Below are 18,394 nucleotides of genomic sequence, written 5' to 3' on the forward strand. Positions count from 1 at the left end.
TCTTCTAAACTGTGCTTTGCCATTTGTTGATCTTTCAGTTTCCAAGCTATGTGTTAGCCTATGATGCTCTCCACACAACTAAGAATAAATTATTTGGAATATTATCTATGATCTCCTCTGATCATTGCATCACAGATCAATTTTGTGACTCAAAATCCCTGTTGAGAATAAAGATGATTATTCATCTGTTTAAATTATTACTATATTTTTGTTCACTTTAATCCATCTTTTAGTATATGGCATGTTTTTCTGAGAATGGTATTTTCTTCAGTTCATTTTCAATTTGTATGTTGCCTTTGATTTGTCACATTGGAATACTGAATGTCTCTGACATAGATTTACAGAACTGAAAATCAGCTCATTGTAAATTAAATAAACCTTTTCAACATATGCACACACATCCTCACTGTGGGGTTAATGTATTTAAAATAGTCAGTGGGTTTGCATCCTCCAAACACATATTCAAATAAGGTGGACACACTGTTAGAGTATTTTCAAATCAAACAATACTTTTCAAATTATTAGGAGTAAGTGTAACTAGTTGGGACAGGATGTGAGTATATGGGGATTGTCTTCTAGCTGTCTTTCAGCTGATGTTTTCAAGAGAATTTCTCTAGTAAAATAATTGTGCCTGAATATTTACAAATCTCAGATTAACTTATACATCAAATACCTTTATTCCTTATATTAAAAAGTTATGTAAGAAAATTTGTATACAATGAAATACACTTTGAAGTATGTGGATTTAAAGAATTATCATCTTTTTATTTATAGGAATTGGCTGACATCTTATTTTATAATTAATATGGGTAATTCTACAAAAATATAATCCAAAGATAAAATTTAAACTGGCAGTCAGAAGTGTGGTTATAAAATAAAATTCTAAAAGACTGAATTGAAGAATTCAAACTTACTATCACTCTTGGTTTCAGGCAAAAATTATAGAAATCATATATGTGCTCATTATATTAAATTAATAATATGTAACTGATGATGAAAGCAAGTAAATGTCTTCAGATGATAAATCACACTGTTTTGCACTTTTTTGTAAGGGAAATCTATTCTGATTCAACAATTAGCATGCAGGTTTTTTTAATTTAAAATTAACTAATTTCACATAATACAATTTCAGCAAAATATAGCCAAAGACATAAAAATCTGTCTGGAAGTGGAACAGTTTTGCTCATATCTTGATGATTGTTTATACAAGCTCAGTGAATTCAAATTGCTTTGTATCTGAAAAAAAATCATGTTTATGTATTCATGTTAGCATTTACTATACCCAGTTCCCAAAGGAGTAATTAATATCTCAACTTAGATCATCTTTGGCAGATGAAATCCTGTTTTTCACCTGGCATCTTAGGCTATTACTTTGTGCAGGTGTTAGAGGAGCAAAAGGTTCATCAGTTTCAATGTCTGGCACATGTGAGTGATGCCCAGGGGACTTTAAAGACAAGTTGAAGAGGACTGCTCTCACTCACTGGTTACACACTTCCGTGCTGTTAATGGTCTCATTAGGCATACTACACAAAATGTGTAACTTATTAATTGTGGCCTCTCCTACGTGCAATTGTCTACACACATTTGTTACTCTTTGAAACATCAAGTAATTTTAAAACCATGGAGTCATTAGCGCTGCAGTATCACTATGTTGTCACCAGAGAAATTGCTCTTGTTTAACTCTTGATATTTTTAATGATGCGTTCTGAATTATATCACAAATGTGCTATGTAGCATCTAGTTAAAAAAATTCTTATTCAGAAGAATAGAACAATTTGCATATTTTCTAGTAAGTTTAAGAGTTGAGAGTGAATTTACAAAAAGAAATCTTTGTAGCAAATACCTTTTTTATTTGGTTACAGAAATTTTGGCTAACAACAGGTTAAATGTTCCATGATGTTTCAGTATTCCTTGGTATCATGAAAAAGGCTATATTCTATATTCTTGAGTAACATCCAGAGTAAATTTCAGAGATAATATGCACATCTACTGTCATTTGTTTATTTATTCAATGTGTCCATCTATTCAGGTAAGTACATTTTTAATGTTTTTGTGTTTTTAATTAATGCTGTTACCACACAGGACCACATTATTTTTTAGGATTTTTAAAATCTAGCTTAAACAAAGGGTGAGTGTGAGAATTTTCTGCCTCAAAAAAAAGGTTTGAGAAAAATTATAAGAAACTTACAAATGAAATTTTAAGGGATTTATATCTGACATTTCAAAATAGCTTTAGCTGCTGCTGCCACTGTGTATTCCAGATAAATAAGACTTTATATAAATGAAGATATAAATAAAATCCATGTAGGTTTGCCAAAAGAAAGGAAAGAAAAAGAAAACTAATTGTATTTAAATAACAGTTCAGGTGCGTGTAAAACAGAACCTTTTTTTTAATGTCATTTAAATACTTGGTACAAATGTGTCAAACACTTTTATAGAGTGGGAAGATCATAATTTAAGCTGTCAAAGGGTGAAATTATTTTGAGAGGTTTCATCAGCAGGGGGTTGGAAACAGTTTAATGTAAGAGTGCCTGCAATTAATAGAGTTATATCTAGCCAGAGGGTTGATTTATTGTGCTACTGTTGTCTTTCTTTCTCCTTTCCCCATAACTCCACCTCCACTTTTGAAAATTCCTTTCATGAATTCTCTGTGTCCTCAATAACACAAATCGGCATGAAGAGTTTACAGCACTCTTAGGTTTTCCTTCCAGGTATTACTAAATTAAGGCTTTGAGGTCAAATAGGTTTAATTTAACCTCAAGAGTGCACATTTAGCAGTAAATGAAGACCATTTATGTTGTATTTCTGATGATTTAAATTATTCTAAAATTGTTTTTGCATATGAACATGGAGAATTTGTCTCTCAAACCCATTTGCCTGCAAGAGGTGTCTATACAATTTCATATAGACAAGAAGATTCTTTTGCACTGCACAGGTAATAGGTTTTTTATCAAATTAATCAAACCCAGAGAGAAAAAGCAAGAGTCTCACTGGAGTTTTCATTAAGAGATTGTGCCAGTTAAAATTCTTGTATGAGAGATTTTTTTATTATAAATTAGGTTCCCCAAATATCTCCAGCATATTAGTGTCCTTCCTATTACTTATTAAGTACAACTTCATTAGGATAATGAAGTTAGGTGAATAGCTCTGGAAGAGTAAGTATCTGAAAACTTAGATTTCTGAAAGACATGCTTTAAGCTTATTTCACTCTATACTTGTGTCTGCTGGAAAAAGTTCCTTTAACAGGGCACCATTGATATAGTTTCCTTGCGCTAAAAACACGAGTACTGACAGCAAATGTCTGGGAACTGCTGAATTTCCTGCATGCTTTGCCCCTCTCATCCAATTTCTAAAGCACAACTCAGAATTTTCCTCCTGAGAAGATCCTTTCTATTTTCAATCAGCGCATACGCTGTGATCTAGAATTGTCAGCTTTCAGCCACAACACAAGGAATGAATCTATCCTACACACCATGCCTACTGCACCTATAGGTTTTTCCTTTTTGTTCTTTGTTTGAGTACAGCAATGCATCCTGCACAAAGAGTGCAATCCTGAAGTAGGAACTAGACACACAACTCAATATTTCAGCATTTTCTATGTTTCTGCTGTGGGCTTAGTTGACGACCTCATCCAGTCTTCCTGCTGTTAGAAGGAACCTTAGCATGCTTATAGTACATTTTGTCTCATGCCTTTTATAATTCATAATAATAAAAAGTATTAAAAACTATGGCCGGTGCTTTTATTTGTCACTTGATTATATTAATCATGGCTATTATTAAGATCTGTGAGAGATCTTGGAAAGAATGGACTGTGGAACTAGGGAAAATACATTAAGATGAGAGACAAAAAAATGGTTTGACTAATAGGGCCTAAATTTTTTTTTATGGCTTCACCTTGCAGTAAAATGACTTGATATTTTTCTGTGATGCGTTTAAACGGGTTCTTTTTTTGAGTGACAGTTTAGTTAGCTGATTCTTTTGCTCCCTTTCATGAATAAAACTAGAACTTCAGAAGCTCAGGATGTGATAATGGAGCTCATTTCTTCATAGATCTCAACCACCTGGGTTGAACAACTAGAAATGGAAACTGCCAATGAGATAACAATAACAGCAGCAACAACTAATAATACCCTAGGAAATGATATGAAATTCATATCACCTAAAAAGATCTACCAGAATTATGTGTTTCAAAATCTTTGTTTTCAGATGGATCCAAATCAGAAACAAATTAAAAGAATGAAAATAATAAAAAGACAAAAGTTAGTTGAATGAAATGCAGAGAAGGCCTTTAAAAAAAAAGAAAAATTGTTTGATGTTGAAAAAATATAAAAACCAGCTGTAGTCATAATAGAATTTTAGGAATGCATTCATTTAATGAGGCAGAGGATGTTAGTGTGGTTTTATAGCAAAAATATTTTTCCTTTCCAAATACAACAAAGAATTGAGACAAGTCTGGTTAATACTGAAAAAGTAAAACCTTGGTGGAAAGAGAGATTGTTTTGTTTCTCAAGCTTTTAGTGGGACTTTTTTATCACTTTACTAGAAAGGCTGGGTAATTTCATACTGCAAGGCCTTTCTGCTTTTGCTTCTTTACTACTCTGCCAGACAGCAACAAGGAACAAAACATCTTTTCAAAGCAAGTGAGAAGCATATAAATGAAAATACATTTATATCCACAATATCTGAATGAAATATGACAAGAGATATCATTCTATATTTTGTTTGTCTGGTTCTTCTGGGGTTTGGGTAGCATTTTGTAGGGACAGAAAAAAACAGGTATATCTTTTTTTTTTTTTTTTTTAATTCAGTGCCAGATAGTGGTGTAGATAGAGAAAATCCCAAGCAGATTGAAAGCACTGCTAAAAATATCTTACAAGGCTAATCCATTAAATATAATTATAACCATAATTTTCTGCTATGTACTATATTCTATGTACTACACTACATACTGTCTTCTATGTCTTATGAAGTCTCTCTGTACCCCAGATCCTCAGATGAGCTGGATTCTCAAATGGTTTGTCGTCAGCACTGAGAGTGTTTTGAGGTTTCTGTTTCTCCCCTCCTCCTGCAGTCTCCAATACAAAAGATTTAATTTTCTATTTCATGTGAGAAAACACCATAGTTTTGAAACTTTCACTATTCATAAATAGATAATGAAGTTTAAAGTGCTTTGTTTTTTTTACTGCCATACTCTCCAACAAATTGCAACAACCTTCTTGCAGTTTCCATCAAAAAACTTGATCTCAGTATTTCACACTTGGCATGTAAATGTAAACTTTTTTTTATAAGGATTATAAATTAAAAATTCCTCCCATTAGTACTGTAGTCATTAGTATTGTAGCAGTGATTAGAAAACCCCAAATCCTCTTATGATACCATTAAAAACAGCATTGATAACATTTAAAAAAACCAATTAGATCAATAAATCAATATTTTTAATTATTTCAAATATGACTAATTCTTGTTGAATTAATGTATTTAAAATCCTGTGTCTTTTAGTAGAGAAGGTTTTTTGCTTAGTATTTACAATAGCAATATAAATTATATCTAGCCACGCATTTGCTAATGATATTTTTAGACACCCATTGTTTAAATAAAGATGTAATAATAACCTTTTATAACACTTTTATAAAGACAAGGAATAGGTTATTTTAAAAATATATATATTGTCAGTTTTAAAAAACTGCATTAACTTAAAATGTTACATCTTTACTAGCCTTTTGATTAAGAATGATACTTGAGTGATTGATGAATTACAGTCCCTTGTATGAGAAATGGAACTTAAGTCTTTAAAAGGTGTATAGAACTCACCGTAATAATAGTTTAGATTTTTAATTTTTCATTTATTGTGTCTGCAAATATATTGTTAATTTAATGATTATTTTTCATTTTATTTATTAATTTTTTTGTAGCTTTAGTCCATATTGGTAATGTTAATACTTTTAAAGTAGGAAAATAATTATTTTGAAAGAAAAAGTAATATTTTTCATAAGCATAAACTTTTGATAAAATAGTTGTGTTTCTATATATTTATGAAGAAAATGTGTATTTTACACTACTGTTTTCTTCAAAACATTATTGCATTATTTAGCAGTTCTTACTGAAAATCAAAATTTTGCCCAATTGGCTCTATCATTCTGGATTTTATAATACCATCAAAATACTGTAAACTGTTACTTGAAGGCTGCCTGTATCAACTGCCAATTTTTGTTTAAGCTTCTCTGCTTCATAACAGCATCCAACAGCAAGGGGAGCTCTAAGACAAGTTGGAGTAAACTGAGAAACTTTTGAGAGAAGATTAGAAATACTGTCAAGAAAAGACAGAGTTTGGAGAAAAGATTTGGAATGGGGGAGGGACATAGCTGTTATTCACCATAAGTGAGGCAGCCAGAAGTGTTTACAAAGTACATGAGAGAGATTAAAAAAGTGTGGGAGATTATAAGAAGCAGCCAAGTGACTAAATAGAAATGATCCAAGCACTTTGAAAAAAATCAAACTCGCATCTCAAGCGAGATGTGCCAAATAAATAAGAAAACCACCAGATATTGTATAGTGGGTAGAGAGTGGTTGAAATAAATAGTAAATCAGATGTATATTGATCTATCCAGGATATAATAGCACCCATGAATTACAAATATAATTTACCTTCAAGTAAGAGAAGAGAAAAAGGATATATGAAGGGATGTTATACTGACTTTCAGTAAAAGGCATGAAGGTTGTACTGAATAATTTTGTCTACAAAGAAATATTCTTCCTTAAACTAGGCTTTGGCATTTTTCCAGCATTCTTTTTATTAAGTTCAAGATGGTAACTTCTGACCCGAATCAGAAATAGTCTGTGATCAAGCAAGTACCAGATTTGTAATAGCCTGTTAATTGCCATTGACTTTAAGGTTCTAAATGAAAGATTTTAAGAATGGTTCCTGTTACTTAAATTTGTATCTAACATTTAGATAAATGAATAGTAGAGCACTATGAAATATGATTGTACAAAATTATTTGACCTGTGCTGATTTGGAATTTATTTTGCCCATCCAGCTTTTTTGCTGATCCGGCTTTATTTCTAGCCACCATAACCCACATTGTGGGATGTAGCAAGGAAGTCTTTCCTGATCAAAGACTGCTTTGCTCACAAAGACCACATACTTTGGCATATGAGAAATACATAAGTAGAGACATTTATTATCTGACTGTAATTGTAGACAAGATTAGTTATTCCAGTATTTCATATATACTGTGGATGCAAGAGGCAATTTTTGTTAAGGCAGGAAAAGGGATAGTCAAACCAGAAGAAAGGAATATATAGCTCTATCCTACCTCAGTACTTGAATCATCAATTAATCCTGAAGATGTATATTTACACTGTAGCCTGCTTTGTTGCTAGTTTGTAACAGATGAAACTTCTGAATTTGATACAGCCTAAACATCCTGAACTGAAAATCTGTTATTTTCATAAAGTGAATTTTTTTAGCCCAAATGTAGATTATTAAAATGCTTGCCAACCTTGCATATGAGCTAAAAACTATAATGATAGATGTACTAAAATTAGTTGAGCATACTACTATGTTAATGCCCAACGTGTTCTTCCTATAGCATTTGTGCTCTTTATATTAAACTTTTTTTTCCTTAAGAAAGGGAATCTTTTAGTTTGGTATCTGAAAATTTAATAAATTTTATTTTCTTTTTCTTTCTTGGCTATGGATACTCAAGCTTGGCAGAGTGAGAAAGCAAATTTGGTTAGTAAGTAAAGTCACAAGTAATGAACAACAAGAAAAAAACCCAAATACGAATCAAAATTAATTTGTCTCATGTTCAAGTCAAACATTTATTTAGCCCAACATTCTCTGGAAAATATTATGTACAGTGCTATTTAAAGAAAAGGGACCATGCTGTCACAAGGCAGGAATGACTTCACAGCAAAGATAATTAATTTTAAACAGTGGGAATTATTAAATAGAAATACCTAGCACTAATCTTACAGTACAGAAGTGTGAATAGTGAGCAGGATAGAGGATTCAATGAGCTGATTTTTTTTTTCTTCCCCACATGAAACATTTTACAGGGAAATATATATTCAAATTTATATAGGAAAGTATGCCACTTTCCTACAGTTTAACAGGAATATAAATTTTTGGGCTAATACTTCTAGTTGCAAGAATTTTCTTAGCTACTGGTAGTGTCATCCACTAGGTAGATGCTGTGGATTGTTACGTAAGGAAAATGCTTAGGGTGAGTTTATCTGAAATTGTATCACATGTTTAGAAGCTATATACCACAAAAAATAATTAAATCTATTCAAATTTTTACCACCTGGGAATTTGTCTGTGAAACCCAGTTCAGAATGATCAAATGCATCTGTTATGTAGCCATCAGTTCAATAGTAGTCCTAGCTAGGGGATGATGTCCCAGTCACAATGTACTGGCTTAATACAATAAAATAATCTGTGAGACATCTCTAGGAAAATGCACTATATTCTTCATGTTCCGAGGTGTCAATTGACAAAGATCTTACCATCTAATCTCCAGGTCTGACTTATTAGAGAGTTAGTTTGGTCTTCATGAAGCTGTAATGGTATCAAAAATATTCTCTTAGACTGAGGTTGCTTGTTTTGATTGTGCTTTTTGATTTTTGATGGTTTGAGGTTTTTTGTGGGGATAAGTGTTTTTGTTATCTTGTTTTGTTATCCTTTTGTTATCTATCTTGAGAATACAGAAAATATAAAAATATCATGAACACTTAAAGGTGATATTTCAATTCAACTGGATTTTGGAATACATAAGGATTTACTTTATCTGCTCCTTTTTTCCTGATCATAAGAAATATTCTTATAAATAAAAGTGGTAGCAAATGTCATTCACCAACTTAATAAGGAACTCTCATTACTCTGGTCTGTTTATTTAACATGTTTCCAAAAATCAAAAGACTGAACATTTTTATTTGACTAAACTCCAGCAATCTGATGATTTCATAAATGTTTTTGAAATTTATTTTAGATTTACAATGATATCATTAAGCATGTAATTCTATTTCAGAAGGAATGCACAAATAAGGGACTAGTATTTTCACAATTACTTTATGTAACAAACTGAGAAAATCAAAAATAATCTTTCAGTCATTGTAAGGTATCTAATCTGACCCTTAAAAATAAACACAGATATACTGACAATAACACTGTGGCCTGTCCTTCACTGAGACAGTTAAAGGCTATCAAAATGTTGATAAATACTTCAGTTATGACAAAGAACCTGACTGTGATAATGAGTGAATTTAATCAAAAATAAGGGAGTTGAAGAGGAATATAGCTGCCTATGAGCTGGGTTACTAGGCTGAACCATGTCTGGTTTTGAAAAGCAATGTAAAGGTGAGGGAAAAAAATGAATAGGCACTTTCAATTTTCATTTGAGCATTTTGAGCTTTATTAAAACCTTTTAATTTCCACAGTGTTAGTATGCTAATTTTACTGGCAAATTAAAACGTCCAGATATTTTTTCTCTGATTGTGTTATTCTCAACCAAGAGAGAATTATTGGTTATAAATTTCTATTTACTTTTAGATATATTTTTTACAGGAGCATGTAGTGCTCATAGGACAAGGACTAATGGCTTTAAACAGGAAGAGTAAATTTAGATGTGATATTAGGAAGACATTCTTTACTGTGAGGGTGGTGAGACACTAAAACAGGTAGCTCAGAGAAGCTGTGGATGTCCCATCCCTGGATGTGTTCCAAGTCAGTTGAATGGATTTCTGAGCAACCTGGTTCAGTAAAAAATGTCCCTGCCCATGACTGGGGGCTTTGAGCTAAAGGGTCTATAGTGTCGCTTCCAATCCAAACTGTTCTAGGATGATTCAATACCATAAACTATTTTGAAAATTAAAACATTTTAAGAGATAAGGCATGAAAACACTGTTTAACATATCTGCTTTTAATAAATTCCATTATTGCTACTCTCAGTTTCTACAGTGAAGAATTTTTTCTTTTCCTTAGAGTCTTTTACTGACATAAAATCCCATAATACGTGAAAGAACTATGTTAGAAATGTATATATATTGAAGTTATTTCCTCATATATTTCTGTAAGTAGGAGGGGGTCAGGTGGTTTTTTTGAGGGTTTCTTTTTTTTTAATTTATTTAAAGCGTGATGCATTGTATTTTCAAAATAGGGTTCATTTAAGACCTGATGAAAAATATATTTTTGTCTTTTCTGCCCCATGAAAGCAAGTAAGTAATCTTGTGTTTCAGTAACTATAAAGCAAGAGAAACTGCTGCAATCTAGATCGCCATAACTGAATCCTAACTTTGCTTTATTGATCTTGGAAAATGTTACATTGGGCCTCTCTTTCCTGTGCGAGGTTCTTCTATAGGAATCCTGTTTCTTCTGAATCTTTTCAGGATTCAGAACAAGAACCTTCTCCTACAATATGCCTTTCCAGTTAGCTCAAGTGATGAATTCAGCCTCTTGCCCTCCTATAAATTTTTTGCTTGCTAACATACATTGAGAAAGACTTCTCTGGCCAAACCTGTTCCCATGGCTCCCAGCTTAGACTCACTGACATTGAGTCTGCTGACTCTGAACATTCCTTGGAGACTAAACCAGTAGGCTCATTTAACATTCCTGTTAAATTAAACTTATGTCAAAAGGTCTGTACTACCAGTCATAATAACACGGAAACTGAAGACTAATTTATCCTTAGTCATAGGTTCTGTTAAGGAAATGGTTGCTAGATTGAGAGTAGAAATAAATGCAAACAGCACAGTCTGTATAGGTGAGTAGCTGACAGAAAATATAGAAAACTGGGATGTACATATATGTTATGTATTTAGGCAGGGTCTTCCTGCAGAAGAATAATTTCATGGAGCAGTACTCCAGAATGCAGTTTTCTTCTGTGATGAAGCTGTTGTCAGTCTCTGAAAACATTCCTAGCCTGGCATGGAGATTTCGCTCCTTTTGGCCACTGTCTGCACAGCTACTTGCAAAGCCACACTGTAATATACCATAGCATGTAAATGCTACCTCTTCCCACTCTCAATGCAGAGTTATTTTTAAACTGAACCAGAGCCTTAATTTTATTGCTAGAGTAGACTTCCAAAAAGATGCAATACGCAGGGGGCAGTGAAGCCAGAGGTGTAAGTAGAAGTCACTGGGCTGAGAGCTTTTAAAGAGGCAGCTCATGAAAGACAACATATCAATAAATCAACATTCTGAAATTTCTCATCATTTTTACTCCCTGGATGCTACTAAATGCAAGTGTACTTCTGTATCTTTCCCTTTGCTTTCCTCTGCACAGCTAGAATACAGTGTCTAGTTCTGGGTGCCCTAATACAGGAAAGATGTATATACTGGAGCAAGTCCAGGACAGGACCACAAATATGATTAAGGATCTGAAGTATCTTTCATAAAGGGAAAGGCTGGAAGAGGTGAAAATATTCAGCTGAAAAATGAGTGGTCTCAGGGAGAATTCTATCGGTGTTTTCAATTCATTGACATAAGAGATTTTTTTACTACAACTGTAGGCAAATTTAACTATTGTTTTATGCAAGAGAAGTAAACCTAAGTACTTTTTGTGTTTCCTACCTGCAGTATGTGTTTCCTACCTGCAGTAATAAATCAAGTATGGTGAATTTGGTTTCAGTATTTGGTAATTTTAATTTTTTTTTTTGAATGTTACATATTTATGAATGTTGCATAAATTTACCCCGAATTTCAACAGTTTAGTAAGTAGCAATGCTAGCTTTTTCAGTGTTGTGATTGGGAATTTAAAAGAATTTTACGCATTTGCTACCTGTATGCCAAATTCAAGTGTCTCATGAGGGAATAGTAAATCAATGTGTTTTATCCAGTGGGATGTGTAACCAAGCAAGGACACGCAGTTCTGTTATAGTTAAGTGACTAACAGTCTGCATTACTACTGTCTTTTTACTGCAGTAATATTGACCTCTTATAATCTGACTGCATCCCTAATTCTGAAATTGTAAAAAAAATAATAATTAGTGTGAAGAAACCTGTTTACTTTAATAATGGAATTCACCTCAGATACATTTGTATTAAACATTTTGTACCTGAATCTAAGCCTTGTTAGCATAAATTTCATTAAGTGCTCTTCTGCTTTTGTGCCAAAGAGAAGCAGAACATATTTCAGATATAACAGTAGGTTTGTACTGGCAATTCATAGTAGATAATAAAAATGCTGAAAATAAGCAAGTCTGGAATCAACAACTGGGAAAAGAATATAACATTGATGAAAAAATTGAGAACAATGATAAGCTTTTTATATACAAGTTCATGCTTCCACATCACAAAAGATCAAGAAATATTAAAGAAACGGGGCTTAACATCAGTGGAACAAAAGCAATCAAAAGAATTACTTAGTAAGCTTATGCTAGTGGTTGTTTTTGCCTGTTTGTTTTATAATAGCTGTGGGGATTTTTCCTTAAGTTTCCTGAAAATTAATGGCAAGTTGTTTTCTAAAGTACAATTACTGGCTGTGTGGACAGCTAACTGAACCTGACAGTGCTTTGTAGCACTTTCCAGCCATTTGTTAGCGTTGGAATTTTTTGTTTGTGTTATCTTTTTCTCTAAGCATTTACTTCCTATTTTCCTAAAGTTTGTGTTATGAATAAAACTTCACAGGCATTTGAAGAAAACTTGAATTCAAACAAAGGCAGCAGGAGACCTGTGTTAATGAGCAAGAAGCTCCTGACTGAACTCAGATGTAGGAAGCAAGATGCAAGACTCCAAAGCAGGGGCAGGTGACTCAGGAGAAGTCTAAAGATGCTGTCCTGTCCTGTAGGGATGGGGCTAATAAAGCCAAGGCTAGTCTGAAGTTAAATCTTGTGAAAAAGACAAAAAAGGATTGTACAAGTAAAAGGATTCTACAAGTTTCCAACAGCCAATTTTATTAAAATAATTGAAAATATGGGGGGGGGGGGGGGGGGGGATGGGGGGGTGGGGCAGGGGGGAGAAGGAAGACCATGACAACAATCTTATTCTGAGGGCCTAATTGTACCACTTCTTTCCTTCCCTTTTTTCTAATTGCCTTAAACAATTTGCCTCTACTACTTTATTTCTGAATTATTTCTTATGCTTGCCAAGCCTGCTGAGAGTCTCACAAGAACTGAGTCAGGTTTTCAAAAGACTTTTGAAAGTGAAGAAGAAATGTCCTACAAGACTAGCTCAGTGAGGATATATATATTTTTTTGGAAGGATGTCATTCTAGAGATGTACCAAAGAAATTTTCATGTATATGACTGTGTGTTTTGTATACATTGAGAAAAAAAAATCAAATTAGTAAAACCTGATAATTTGAGAAGCACAAAATATTATTTACAGATGTGAAAAACTTGGATTTTACTGAATGTTTTTACAAAGAAAAGACCTAGAGAAAATCTTGAAATAAGGTAAACAGGTAGCCCAAAATGAAGAGGAATATTATGGCTAATTTTTTATTGATAGAATGATAGGCTAATTTGTTTGAAGGGATCTGGGGCCACCCAATCTAACGTTCTCCTCATATTGGGTTTATCTGAAGCAGGTGCTCAGGGTCTTGTCTAGGTGAGTTCTAAGCACCTCCATAAACTGAGATCCTAAAACTTCACCCAATTTTTTTGAGTAGCCTGTTCTAGGACTTGATCACCATCAGGAAGAAAAAGTTTCATCACAGAACTTCTTCTGTTGCCCGTTGACCTTCTGTAATGCCTTCATGTCCTTGCTTACAATTGTTGGAAGATCCAGAGAGGTTCTAATAATAGAAGAAGGTTTGATCTAGAGCCTGTAAGTGTGCACTTGTGTAAGCAGAGGAGAGAGCAGTGAGAAACAGGGAGAGGGCTGTCAGTAAATAAAAATATGGTAGAATTTAGCAGGACTCAAATATCCTCAGAACATATCATGACTTATTCCTCTGGTAACCCTACAAAATCTAACTACACTTTTGAATGATCACTGTATTATTTCTGGAAACAAGACTGTTATTTTTTTAAAGACCTCAAGAGAGAACTGGGTGTTTCTCTTTGTCCTGTTGCTCTTAACTATATTGTAAGAAGTAACTTCATGGTAGTCAATGCACCAAGAATACAGCTCTGTAACTTTTGCTCAGTCATGTATGCTTCTTCCTATAAGTCAGTGCATTAAAGTAAAGAATAAGATGTAAAAATGTCCTTTTTTCAGAGATTCCACTTCAGGAGCAAGCAGTAAAATATATTTAGTGGCATTCCTCAACAGCAATTTGTTGTATAAGAAAACTGGCATTGATTTTTCTGACAAATATGCCTCTCTCTCTCTCTCTCTCCAGTGTTCCATAAAAATCAGCACCACTAGCAAAAGGATTGAAGATGCAAAGCAGAGCATACACATGTGTAAAATAAGGTTAGCTCTTCAGTATCTATTCCTTTTTCAATAAGGTATGGAATCATTTACTTTCTGTGACAGGTAATTGAATCTGGGGTTTTCATGGAAAATATGTACTGTATTAATTTGGAATCTCCATTGTTAAAAAAAATGTTGCTGGTTTTATTTATTTATTAGTTTCAGCTTTTTGGTTTTTTGTGGTTTGTTTTTTTTTTTTTCTGACATATAAATTTTTGATAAAATTTATATACGAAGCCTAAAGAGAACAGTATATGTTAGCAATATTTGCATAAATGTCAAGATTCAAATTTTTAACAACAAAATTTTAACAGACAAAAATTTTTGCTTTTTTGTATTGCAAATTAGTAGTATTTTGTTAAGCAACTAATATAAAAAATATTTTTGCTCCAAATTGAATTTTTTTTTTTGTTCTAGCCATAAAATATTTTTAACCTGTTCAGTAAGGTATTAAACTGAATTTACCTTTTACTATATACTTTCAAATATTTCAATTCTGTTTTTCCATTCTCTGCTGACTTATGTTTTCTGGTGAAAAATACTCATAATGACATGTTTTCCAGTTGAAAAATGTGATTTATACATCTAGTCAAAAATGTGTGTATATATAGAAATATATTTTAGCCTGGAATGGGGAAATGAAAAAGGAATCTAGGGTTTAAACTGCAACCAACAAGATTCTGTTTTACTCTTTCAAGGGTAAATGAGAATAATATTGAAAATTTTTTAATAAATGTTGAGCACTTCAAGAAATGAAAATTAATTAGGGTTTTTTGGTAATACTGAAATATTCTATAATGAAAATTTTTCACAACAAATTTTTTTCTAATTTTTCATGCTACTTCCATAATTGAAACTTTTTTTACCCATGATTTTAAATTTATCATCAATTTATATCAAAATGAATGCTAAAAATATCTTCAGAAATTTTGTGTACCGTAGAGAAGTCGTGTAAAAGTTTTTGTCATTTTCACATACTTGAGTATGTTGAAATAGCAAGGCACAAAGGTAATTTTACTTTAATTTCCTATCCATATGGACAGAGAATTTTAGAGCAACTGAACAAAATTTCACAGCAGTACTTGGAGAAGAATGCCATTTTTTTTCCATAACAGTTTATAGACCATGATTTTGGATGCAGTACATTCCTACCTGTAGACCTAAAGCTATTGCCAATTAAATTAAGTTGAAGAATCTATAACCAACAGAATGTGGAATGTAAATTTTTTTTAGTTCTCTCGAACAACCGTTCATAGAATCATGGAACAGGATGGGTTGGGTTTGAAAGTGACTTTAAAGATCATGTAGTTCTATCCCCACCTGCCATGGTCAGGCACACTGGAACAGGTTTTCCAGCAGATGCAAATGCTGAAAGTAATTGCACAGGCAAAGAAATGTGTGAAATAAATTGGCAGGAAGCAAACCCCTTAAAACATGCTTAGTCCTTCCATAATAATAACCTGTAGACAGAAATCCTACTCCCACTGCAGTAAGTGACATAGTGTAAATTGGATTTAACTTTTCCATATATCAAAGTTAGGATCTCCCTATCAAAGATCAAAACAAGCCTGAACTGGTTTTGTACAGGTGTTTAGCAAAATAAAATTATATTAAATCTTGTAATTTCCATTTTTTTCTTTGCCATAAGGTTCTTACTCTATCTTAGTTATGTAATCACAGAGTTGCTGCAGGCACTGTTAGCAGGTCCTCTCAAAAGTGACTGGAACTCCTAATGTCTTTCCATATCAACCACCCCTGCAGACTACCCCTGCTATATGCACATGCATACAGGGCTCAGTTCACTGGGGAAAGTACAGAAATGTCCAAATCTTCCCAGTTGCTGCCATTCAAACCTCTTACTCGTACACAAATACCACACACCCTGGCCTCACCATCTGCTGGCTCCAATAATTACAGCCCAGGACCATTAACTCTTCTCTAGTTGCCTGCAGTTAGACCTTGCAGAGCTCATACATAGCACCAAGATTACAAAGGAAAAGTAGTTAAGAAAGGGATTTGATAATACTTCAGTTGTCGGCATAAGGCTTGGTACTGACTAATATCTGCTTACATGAAGAGAATTGCTTTATGTCTTCTTTGTGTTTCCACATCCCTTTCCCTGCTCAGCCCACCCCGACTCAAGCCCTTCCTCATCTTTGGTCCTTTCACCAAACATCTCACAATAAATTTTATAATGGGCTGTCACAATGCCCCTTCTGGTATCACGTAAGTTTTTTACAGTTTTTACTTCAAGACTCCTTAACTACCTCATAATATTGTGATAATCATGCTCCACCTCTTATCAAGTACTAAGTCAGACTGACCCTTCCAAGGCTGTGTCTGTGTAATGATTGTTTTAGTGGCCCATCAGTCAGTGGCTGAAGAGTTTTGGTTTTTGTTGTTGCTCCATTATCACCTGCTTATTTATTTCTGTGTCTCTAATTTCTGTTTCCTTGCTTTTTGTTATTTCTTTTATACAAAATAGTCCTTTAACAGGTAACATAGTGCATTAGAATGTTCCACATGCCCTCACAAAAAAGTCAAAGATAAAGGAATATTAATACATAAAAATTGGAAAAATAACTTTAAAAATAATAAAATTAAAATAATAGGATAAGTAGCTTAGCACCAGCTAAATTTTATTAATGAAAACTACTTCATGATTAGCAACTAAATCTACTAGTCGCTTAAAATTATTAATCACATAACTTATCTAAATAGTTCCCATCATTTTTGTGAGTATTAGGAATCAGAATTTTTGAGAGACATAGCTTATGTTGAAATAGGGAAAAGAAATAAAAAAACCCCCAGGAACAGTTCAACCTAATAGAACTAAATAATGTAAGTACAAAAAGTAGATAAGAAGCAATATGTTGAAAAAAGAATAATTTTGCCCTTTATCAACATTGCAGGATAATGAATATATTTTTTTGATGTTTGTCCTCAATTTACAGTCTTCAGACTTGAGACAACAAAGATTGGCATCCATGTAATATCATTAAAATTTCATGGGCACCTAAACATAAGGAATACCTTGTGAAAGTCTGGATACAAGGAAGACAAAGAAGGAACATGGAAGTTAAATAATTTAATGAATGTCTGAAAAAAAATTATTACTGTAAATACTCTGGCATTCCATTGCTGACTTGGCATGACAGATGATACAGGATTTCACTGTATGTCATTGAAAGGTAACCAGAATATTTATTTTGAAATAGGATATTGTCCTAATTTTGGCCAGGACAGAGTTCATTTTCTTATTGTAAATGGGAAGGTGCAGAGCTTGGAGACAGTGGGTGCACCTAGGTTGTTATTCTACATCACACATATCTCCAGGGGTTGGAAATAAGGGATTCTCACTCCCAAGAAGGAAGGGAGTGCAGAAGGCCCATGCTGTTCTTTGTCTTGGAAAGCTGTGTCACACTCTGTGAGCGTTCTGCCCTCTTCTATACACTGCTGTGATTAGGACTGCTGCTGTTGCTGTCCATTTTCTTATCTCATTTCTGTTTCCACTATTTTAGTTATATTTACGTGAAGTTTATTTAATATTAATTCATAAACTGAAAACTGGCCTATGTCACATACTGAAACAAATGTCATATATCTATAAAATAGTATAATAATTTTTTTAGAACCGTTCTAGAATAAGATGCATTCTTATAGACCAGATGAAATGGAAAAGGAGCTAATTCAGCTTCTACAAGTGGAAGACAAGTTTTACTCTCTGGAGAATATTGCCACTGAAGGACAAAGGTAGAGGTACAAGGCAGATATACTCCCCACATTGTACTTTTCCAGGTTCTTACAGTCTTTGTCTAAATAACTTCTTCAACAGAGATTATTGCATTCTTTTTGAATAGCCCTTGAGGGACTTTTTTTTTAATAAGTGTCCAATTCAAGTGAAGCCCATTGATAAGTAAGGTCTGTGACATCCAATGACAATTAATTCTGCAGTTTAGTAAGAAAAAAAATAAATGTTGTTTCTTTTAGACTGATACTGATAATTTCATTTAAGGACCACCCTTCTAATTTTCT

At 33.2% G+C, this 18,394-nt stretch overlaps 1 long non-coding RNA gene across 1 annotated transcript; it reads left to right on the forward strand.

The window, feature by feature from the left end:
- Window positions 1-1,493: 1,493 nt before the first annotated feature.
- LOC135300047 (uncharacterized) lies at window positions 1,494-17,427 on the forward strand. The gene is made up of 4 exons (XR_010361915.1): window positions 1,494-1,789; window positions 1,906-2,029; window positions 14,286-14,359; window positions 17,314-17,427. It is a non-coding gene; the product is annotated as an uncharacterized LOC135300047 (long non-coding RNA).
- Window positions 17,428-18,394: the final 967 nt, after the last annotated feature.

This window comes from Passer domesticus, chromosome 4 (assembly GCF_036417665.1).
Source record: "Passer domesticus isolate bPasDom1 chromosome 4, bPasDom1.hap1, whole genome shotgun sequence".
Lineage (NCBI taxonomy): Eukaryota > Metazoa > Chordata > Aves > Passeriformes > Passeridae > Passer > Passer domesticus.